This window comes from Argopecten irradians, chromosome 3 (assembly GCF_041381155.1).
Source record: "Argopecten irradians isolate NY chromosome 3, Ai_NY, whole genome shotgun sequence".
Lineage (NCBI taxonomy): Eukaryota > Metazoa > Mollusca > Bivalvia > Pectinida > Pectinidae > Argopecten > Argopecten irradians.
Window position 1 is genome coordinate 64,518,286 of NC_091136.1, and position 9,750 is coordinate 64,528,035.

Sequence of the window (9,750 nt, forward strand, 5' to 3'; positions counted from 1 at the left end):
TGTTCGAGGTATTGATTACTGAACTATAAACGTTGCGGTTATATACTGTGGCACTGGACGAATTCTTTGCTGTAGATATATTAGGATGTATAATGGACGTGATGTCTCAATACCCATATTAGCGATATTACGATAATAAAATTGTCACTTTTAAAGCTATAAATGTGATACCCCAACATTTCCAATAACTCCATATTAACGCCTAAGTCGTTTTGTGAATTTCCTCTCGTTCTGGCTTGAATATGGTGGTCAAAAATTCCATTGGTGACTTTATCATCTTGGAAATTGTTCACAAATTCTAACGTTTATCGTATCTCCTCTCAGTTTCCAGTATGTGTGTTGGGGAGTTCCTTCAGTCGTCTACTACACCTATATGGTACTTCTATTAAACCTGGTAGTGGCTTTGTCGCCCTTTGAATTACATAAACAACACTGTTTGTCTTATAGCTTATTAAATTTGTTATGAAAAGTTTAAATCTTTACCTACTAAGACTAGTATATGTCTTTCTCGGATGTAACATTACGTTTCCATCGGTTCCCTCCATGTGATAACTTCTTGTTCCCCATCCCTTTCCTGTTATTGTTAGTCCTTTTTATATGCAAGAGGACAGGATTTTAAAGGCCAGTAGCCGACGGAGGGGAACCAAAGCCTTTTTAAAGTCTATATAATTGGCATCGATTTCAGTCTTCACGCACCAAGTAAATTAAGAGTTGTTCTGTCAAGAAATCCTGTCAAGAAATCCATACTGTTTTTACCAAATATATTTTAAACATTTGGCTAATTATGACATTCAGTACGATCTTTTCCATGGTTTTCCTATGATGCTTGTAAGGCACACTGGTCGGTAGTTTCAAGGATCTGGTTTCAAATTAGATCTTTCCTTAAAATGGCTGTAATATTGGCCTCCTTCCAAGCTAATGGTACCATACTGACTTTTAATGATTGGTTAATATGCCACTCTGGTTTGTTAGCTCACCTGGCCCGAAGGGCCGGTGAGCTTATGTCATGGCGCGGCGTCCGTTGTCCGTCCGTCCGTCCCGTCAACATTTACTTTAAATCGCTACTAGTCATAGAGTTCTGGATGGATTGTAACCAAATTTGGCCAGAAATATCCTTGGGGGAAGGGGAACAGAACTTGTATAAATTTTGGCTCTGACCCCCCGGGGGCAGGAGGGGCGGGGCCCAATTGGGGAAATAGAGGTAAATCCTATAAATCACTACTTGTCCTAGAGTTCTGCATGGATTGTAACCAAATTTGGCCAGAAACATCCTTGGGGGAAGGGGAACAGAACTTGTATAAATTCTGGCTCTGACACCCCGGGGGCAGGAGGGGCGGGGCCCAATTGGGGAAATAGAGGTAAATCCTATAAATCGCTACTTGTCCTAGAGTTCTGCATGGATTGTAACCAAATTTGGCCAGACACATCCTTGGGGGAAGGGGAACAGAACTTGTATAAATTTTGGCTCTGACCCCAAGGGGTCAGGAGGGGCGGGGCCCAATTGGGAAAATAGAGGTAAATTCTATAAATCGCTACTTGTCCTAGACTTCTGCATGGAATGTAACCAAATTTGGCCAGACACATCCTTGGGGGAAGGGGAACAGAACTTGTATAAATTTTGGCTCTGACCCCCCCGGGGCAGGAGGGGCGGGGCCCAATAGGGGAAATAGAGGTAAATCCTATAAATCGCTACTTGTCCTAGAGTTCTGCATGGATTGTAACCAAATTTGGCCAGAAACATTCTTGGGGGAAGGGGAAAAGAACTTGTATAAATTTTGGCTCTGACCCCCCGGGGGCAGGAGGGGCGGGGTTCAATATGGGAAATAGAGGTAAATCCTATAAATCGCTACTTGTCCTAGAGTTCTGGATGGATATTAACCAAATATGGCCAGAAACATCCTTGGGGGAGGGGGAACAGAACTTGTATAAATTTTGGCTCTGACCCCCCGGGGGCAGGAGGGGCGGGGCCCAATAGGGAAAATAGAGGTAAATTCTATAAATCGCTACTTGTCCTAGAGTTCTGCATGGATTGTAACCAAATTTGGCCAGACACATCCTTGGGGGAAGGGGAACAGAACTTGTATAAATTTTGGCTCTGACCCCAAGGGGGCAGGAGGGGCGGGGCCCAATAGGGGAAATAGAGGTAAATCCTATAAATCGCTACTTGTCCTAGAGTTCTGCATGGATTGTAACCAAATTTGGCCACAAACATCCTTGGGGGAAGGGGAACAGAACTTGTATAAATTTTGGCTCTGACCCCCCGGGGGCAGGAGGGGCGGGGCCCAATAGGGGAAATAGAGGTAAATCCTATAAATCACTACTTGTCATAGAGTTCTGCATGGATTTAACCAAATATGGCCAGAAACATCCTTGGGGGAAGGGAAACAGAACTTGTATAAATTTTGGCTCTGACCCCCCTCGGGGGCAGGAGGGGCGGGGCCCAATAGGGGAAATTGAGGTAAATCCTATAAATCGCTACTTGTCCTAGAGTTCTGCATGGATTGTAACCAAATTTGGCCAGAAACATCCTTGGGGAAGGGGAACAGAACTTGTATAAATTTTGGCTCTGACCCCCGGGGGCAGGAGGGGCGGGGCCCAATAAAGGAAATAGAGGTAAATCCTATAAATCGCTACTTGTCCTAGAGTTCTGCATGGATTGTAACCAAATTTGGCCACAAACATCCTTGGGGGAAGGGGAACAGAACTTGTATAAATTTTGGCTTCTGACCCCCCAGGGGGGGAGGGCGGGGCGGGGTAAATCCTATAAATGCTACTTGTCCAAGAATGGATTGTACCAAATTTGGAAATATCTTGGAGGAGGGGTAAACTTGTATAAATTTTGGCTACTTGGGATAGAGGTTTTTCTGTCCATGGAGTTTTAACCCAAATATGGCCAGAAACACCGGGGAGCGAATACATCTTGTTATGATGCTTGTATGGGCAACGGTCGGGGCCAGGATAGGAAATTAGATTTCTTAAATGCTATTATTGGTCTTCCATGAATGGTAACCAATTTCAATTTGGAAGATGCCACTCTGGTTGTGTTAGCTCAACTGGACCGAAGGGCCGGTTGAGCTTATGTCATGGCGCGGCGTCCGTCCGTCCGTCAACATTTACTTTAAATCGCTACTAGTCATAGAGTTCTGGATGGATTGTAACCAAATTTGGCCAGAAATATCCTTGGGGGATGGGGAACAGGAACTTGTATAAATTTTGGCTCTGACCCCCCGGGGGCAGGAGGGGCGGGCCCCAATAAGGGGGAAATAGAAGTAAATTCTATAAATCGCTACTTGTCATAGAGTTCTGCATGGATTGTAACCAAATTTTGGCCAGACACATCCTTGGGGGAAGGGGTCCTGAACTTGTATAAATTTTGGCTCTGACCCCCCGGGGGCAGGGGGGCGGGGCAATTGGGGAAATAGAGGTAAAAATAAAATCTATAAATCACTACTTGTCCTAGAGAATTGCGGATTGTAACCAATTTGGCCAGAAACATCCTTGGGGGAAGGGAATTCGTATAAATTTTGGCTTTGACCCCCTGGAGCAGAAAAAGTGGGGGCCAATAGGGGAATTAGAGGTTAATATTCAAATTTCACTCAGAAAATAAACTATGAACTTGTATTCAGAAACATTACTTGGCATTACAAACCAGGTGAGCGATACAGGCCCTCTGGGCCTCTTGTTTATTGTATAATCCCTTCAATGTCTTCGGATGCATCCTATTTGATCCCCAGGGTTTAGTAATATCCAGTGTTAAGGTGGTTCGATACAGTTAGGCCTAAAAATGTCCCCTCGTTTAATTTTTTTTTAAATTTGCTCACTGAAAGATTAGTTGATAAACTGTTTATTAAGGCTTTTATTTGAAATTAAACCGTGCGGTTTTGGAAATATTGTACTCTCAATAACCCTATTTCACCGTCTGTTTTACTCAAAATGCAATTTTACACACATATTTTCAAAGCTTGGTAATCGACTGAAATATTGCAAACAACATTTTTTATCTTTAATATGTAAGGTTATATGGCAATCAATGACCTCAATGTCGATTCCACTCCTAAAAATACATTAATTGTGAATTTTTCATGCGAATGCATGTAAATGAGGCCTAAAAAGGGCCATTTTTTGCATTTGAATTTAAATACCTAATTTCAAAAAATTGTGTCGTTTAATTTTCTTTATTTTTGTCCACATAATTATACAGTTGTTTGGGTTATGATAAAAGAATATGAAAAAAAATTGACCGCGGAATTTTTGAGTAATTAGCCTTTCTATACCCCTACCCCCTAAAAAATGACTTTTCACAATTACGTTATTAGACCGAAATTGAGCGATAATATTTTTATAAAGAACATCTTATATATTCAACATTATAAAGTGTAATAGTCTGATAATATAAAGTGTTATATCTGTTAATTTTATGTCACGATGCCACCGATTTGATGCTATACAAAGCTAAGAAATTGCACAAATAAGCCATTATTTTGCCTGGATATAATATTTGAAAAATGAATAAGGAAAATTCCGTGTAAAGATTTCACTTCAGTTACCCTTTAGACAATCCATGGTTTTATATTGTTTAAGAGGAAACATATTTTATCAAAATCTATCTTTCCATCGACAAGATATCTTAGCTTCAATTGTCGTTTGAAGCAGATATTCAAGCATAAATTTGAATTTGGCGCCAAAATTGTAACGATGAAAAGCGTCTACGTGACAACGATCGAAGTTGATAACTTCAACTTGATCACAACAATGTCAATAAAATGAGACGTCATCATACACAACTGTATGTCTTTGTATGTTTTTTGATGAGATATATGCATATCTAATACATGTAGATATATGTTTATTATCCGAAGTAAACTAAAACAGATTTTTGGATCCTCAATATAACCTGTACGGCAAGTGTACGCCTAAGAAAAAAATATCATATTCTGAATCCTCGATCTACGTTCAGCTGATTACTGTACACAGGAAAATAATTACCCAGTCTATGCCTACATGTTCATGTTTAGTTTCTATATCACAGATATAATACTGTTGTTGACACTAGCTTACATGTGCTTTTTCGTAAGATAGTATTTGATCAACTGAATCAGAGTACTTCCATGCATTTTCTTAAAACGGGAAATACATGCATCATCTAATTACATTAGTTAGGCCTATGTCTTATCGTACATGTATAACAGTAAATAAAGTCTTGTTTCCCGAACGTGTTAGTGCTTATTGAGGATCATATTAGCTAAACATGTTACATGTTGACGTCTACATACGCAATATTCATGAAATATACTAGCGTGTACAAATTGAACGAAAAGCAGGGGTGGGGCGATGGAGAGATGAAAATATTTCTGTATCTGTAGTTTTATACTAGAGGATTACTCGGTGAAATTGGAATATCTTGATTTAATGATTACGTATCTTCCTTAAAACACATGTACATTAAGTGTTAAATATTCACAGTTTAACGGAGTTGAACAGAAAATGTTTTAATCACTTGATTGTTATGGAATCTTATTTTATTCAGTACAAGATCGAGATATCAGTCCGTTTGTATGAATTATGTAATTTGCTTCTCAAAAGATACATGTAGCTTCATGTTATGTTAGCCTAGCCAAATTCAAAGATCTGACAACATCATTTTTTTTCTAGTTTGTCGAAACTAGGTCCTACACCTACCGTACAAACTTAGATTTTCACCCGGTATCCAGCTTTCGGCAAACAGTTCTAAGTACAATGTCGACAAATACGCCGTTCATCGACTATAGGCCTACTATCATGATTCTTCATAATCTTAGTCACAAAAGAGTTTTCATGTGCAGTTCCGAATGCACTCATTGACGTTCGGAACGTCCTTTTGAAGTTATGCCCTGGTGGCCCCATTGTAAAGACATCACTACAAGCTATCTACGACATTGACTTTATGTTCGTTGTAATTTAGTGTGTTTCCGTTTCTCCCTTCCAAATCCGATTTTAGTTGGTATGTGTCCAAAACTGTTTGGGGTTAGTCTTTCCATTACCTGTAAAGAGGAAAAGACATATAAGACATGGCTCAGAGTTTATTCAAAGATATAATAATTTTTGGCTAAATTAAAAATCAGAATTGTTAACCACAAAAAAAACCCATTGGTATACGCCAGTACTTCATGAACCAATAAAAAGTTGATCAACATAGTTCAGGATGTTTAATGATTGCGCTTATATTTTTACCGTTTTTAGACTTCTACTCTTTTGCATGATATGATAAATGGTTACTTCTTAGGCATGCATATTTGATTAGAAAACTGGAGATCTCTTGTGCATTAATAGGAATTTTCTTTTTATGACCAACAAAGGAAAAGTTTAAATGTTTTCTTTGTTCAAAGTACATTGAAGCATTTGTTAATCGAGGCCTAAATAGGGAGTTGTGGAATCGTTTATGTGAAATATCAGGATGGGACACTTCTCGGAATACTTCATGAAATACATCACTGCAATGGTGTTGTCATAAATAAATCTCTTCAATCAAAGGGAACATCATTTCTCATTTTAGAAATCAGAACATTTAGTTCGTGTATTGACTGTTTGACGCAGAATAGCGGTAACTGTACAATAAACCGACTGTCCTAGTGTGACGTTTGAGTAAGATTACTTACGCCGAACTGTTGGCAATTTGTATTAAAGTGTGAAATAACATCCATGGGTGAGCCAGATATTATCTATATTTTCTTTGCGTCATATTTTGTAGTCTAACTCGTCTTTGAATCGTGCATACCATGACATACTTGCTATCTGTCCTAAATTATGAGATACTTAATACTTCATTGGTTTGATGCTAATGTATCTTTGAATTAAAACTAATCTTGCCATATGTATTTTTTTTTCATAAACATAACGTTTTACTGAGCCGATTATTTGGCGGTGCAACTTACCTGCAATAGCATCCTTGATATTCCTATAGATATCGAGATTTTTCAGAATACTGCAAGTTTTTGACTAACTTCTGTACCGTGGATTATGGACGTAGACATCCTTGTCTCTAGGAATGTTATTTGTCCTTTTATCATGATACTATCACTCTCAAGTGTCATTAAATGTTATAATCAGATACCAACAGACTGTCTGAACGGATATATCTCTAGATATGTTGTCCTTTTCAATAAAGTAGGGCAAACAAGACAATGTTGATGTTCCCGTTACGGAAGTTTTTACGTGGTGGTCAGCAAGTATTGGTACACAGCAGTTAGGGGCAGAATGTACGGTAGATTAATTATAACTATCTACGAGGTGATTGCACTGAGGATAAAAAAGGGGTATTAGAAAGATTTACTATTACTTACGTGTAATAAATAAATTATTCAAGACTATTGTGGATAGTTAGGAATGAGTAAATGGTATAACCATAGATCAAGTGCGCTAAAATTTAATCAGCATTATATTTACAGCTGTGGTGTAGTGTTATCATTTTTCGCTATATTTGTCGTTCTCAATTCGTTTATTGTGATTTAAAGTAAGAAAGACAGATTAAATAATTCTTTGCTTCATCATTACAATCGTTAAAGATATCAATGTCTACTTTAAGAACTTGATAAAAACGTAATTGGGTACCTCTGTTGTATGATTTTTCATTTCCGTATAGGGCGCCAATTCTGTAACACGAAAGGAAAGTGTCGCGGCCAGTGCGCGATTCGAACCTGAGACCCCCCGAACACTAGCCGAGTGCTCTACCGACTGAGCTATCTGGTCACCGATGATCGACCCAGTCCAATCCTGCTACACTCCTCCCTCCTTTCTCGAAGTCTTCGCCCTCGAAGACATACGAGACCTTTCCAATCACCACCACCGTGGGTTATTTAGTTGGGCGCAATTCTGTAACAGGAGAGGAGAAAATGTAGCGGCCAGACCGGGATTCGAACCCGAGACCCTCCGAACATTAGCCGAGGTCTCTACCGACTGAGCTACCTGGTCACCGATGATCGACCCAGTCAAATCCCGCTACACATATCAGGCATTGTGTCATCGGGAATGTGTTAATCATTATTTTAGAATCTTCAGAATTTGTGTTTGATAATACCACTAATGACGTCCCCGTGTAAAGTGGCTGCGGATTATCAGATTACCGTGACAATGTTTTGTGAAGAAAAAGATTTCCTATAGCGCCTCCAGCACTGGCTGGATGCTGGGAAAACGAGAGGCGGATTAACAAAGCTCAACTGTTCACTTAATTGGTGGCGTATCGTTATAACGCGTGTTTCCCTTGGGGTATTAGCTGTGTGAAGGCATCACCAGGGACCGTATGTTATAGAAGGACGGAGCAGACGGCCTATTAGGCCATCATTTCATACTCCCTAATCCTTCAACAACCAGGCAATGTGTTCTATTCTGACTACCAGCAAGCCGACGAAGCACTGTTAGTAATTTGCACCAGGGAAGGACGTTCGCACAATCTTGGTCGACATCTACAAACTAAATCTGACAATTTAGATCCATCAATGCTGCCTCTATCTCCCGTGTTAAGTTCATCTTTATATTCATATGTGTACTGTAAACCCGAACAGAGCTGTCGACAAACATAGCGACTGAAATGAAGGCATTAGATGCCACTTCTGCATGAAATGAATACAATTATCCTTAGCCGTAATTAGAGTCATGTTGAACAATCTACTTTCAATGACGGATGATTGCGATGTAAAACACTTGCCATCCTCGTCGAATCACTCGTCTAAATGTGTCAACTAGAACATTAGCCTAAAAAACTATAGGTAATTTCTTAACTTAAATTCGGCATCACCCGTGGAAAGGGCTACGATCTGATAGATTAAAGATGATGCCATTTGTGCAAAGTAAAATGTTTGATTAGGCTCTTTACAAGTTTTGTCTTTAGTTGATCTGCCGCCATACCAGACATATCCTCGAGAAACAACACTGAAAGGCAAATCGTCATTCTAAGAGTTGTCGTTCAATGTATATTCACATGTATTGAAACTGAAACAATGTAATCATTACAGCAGCAAAGAATAGTCAGTATATAGCCGGAAAGAAATATATATATAAGTAATATGATATGTTTAATCGAAACAAATGTACATAAAAATGAAACTTGGACTAATTACGTAAGAAAATTATCACAGAATTACATTTAATTCAGACCCCAGTACACTCACAAAATGATTTAGTGTTGTCGTTCAATGTTAGATATCAGCACTATACCGTTTACTGTTCTTGACATAGCAAGTAAGATATTGTTAAAATGTACACGAGGTGAACAGAATACAGTACTCCCTACACTCCTCACATTGTGACTATAACACAATATTTCCTGATTTCATACATGCATTTCAATCGACATGGTAATACTGTTGGTATCATTGAAAACTTTTCGAAGCAGTTCAGCACGTGTTATGTGTTGTGGTATTGCTTTTGCCAACGTATTTTAATTTGACATTCATTAACCTACATTGGTACGACTAGTGTTGATCATAGTCAGAATCAATTTTATAAGTGTGTTAGTTGAGTGGGAAATAGTCATTAAATGGAATGATTTTATCGGAGAGCTAGGTGTCTGAAATTGCTTAATGGCTTTGGCTGTAGGCTGCAAAAGTATTCAAATGCCCAAGTTTGACCATCCATTATACCACATCACTAGAGGTGTGACTATCCATTTATACCACATCACTAGAGGTGTGACCATCTATTATACCACATCACTAGAGGTGTGACCATCTCATTATAACACATCACTAGAGGTGTGACCATCCATTATACCACATC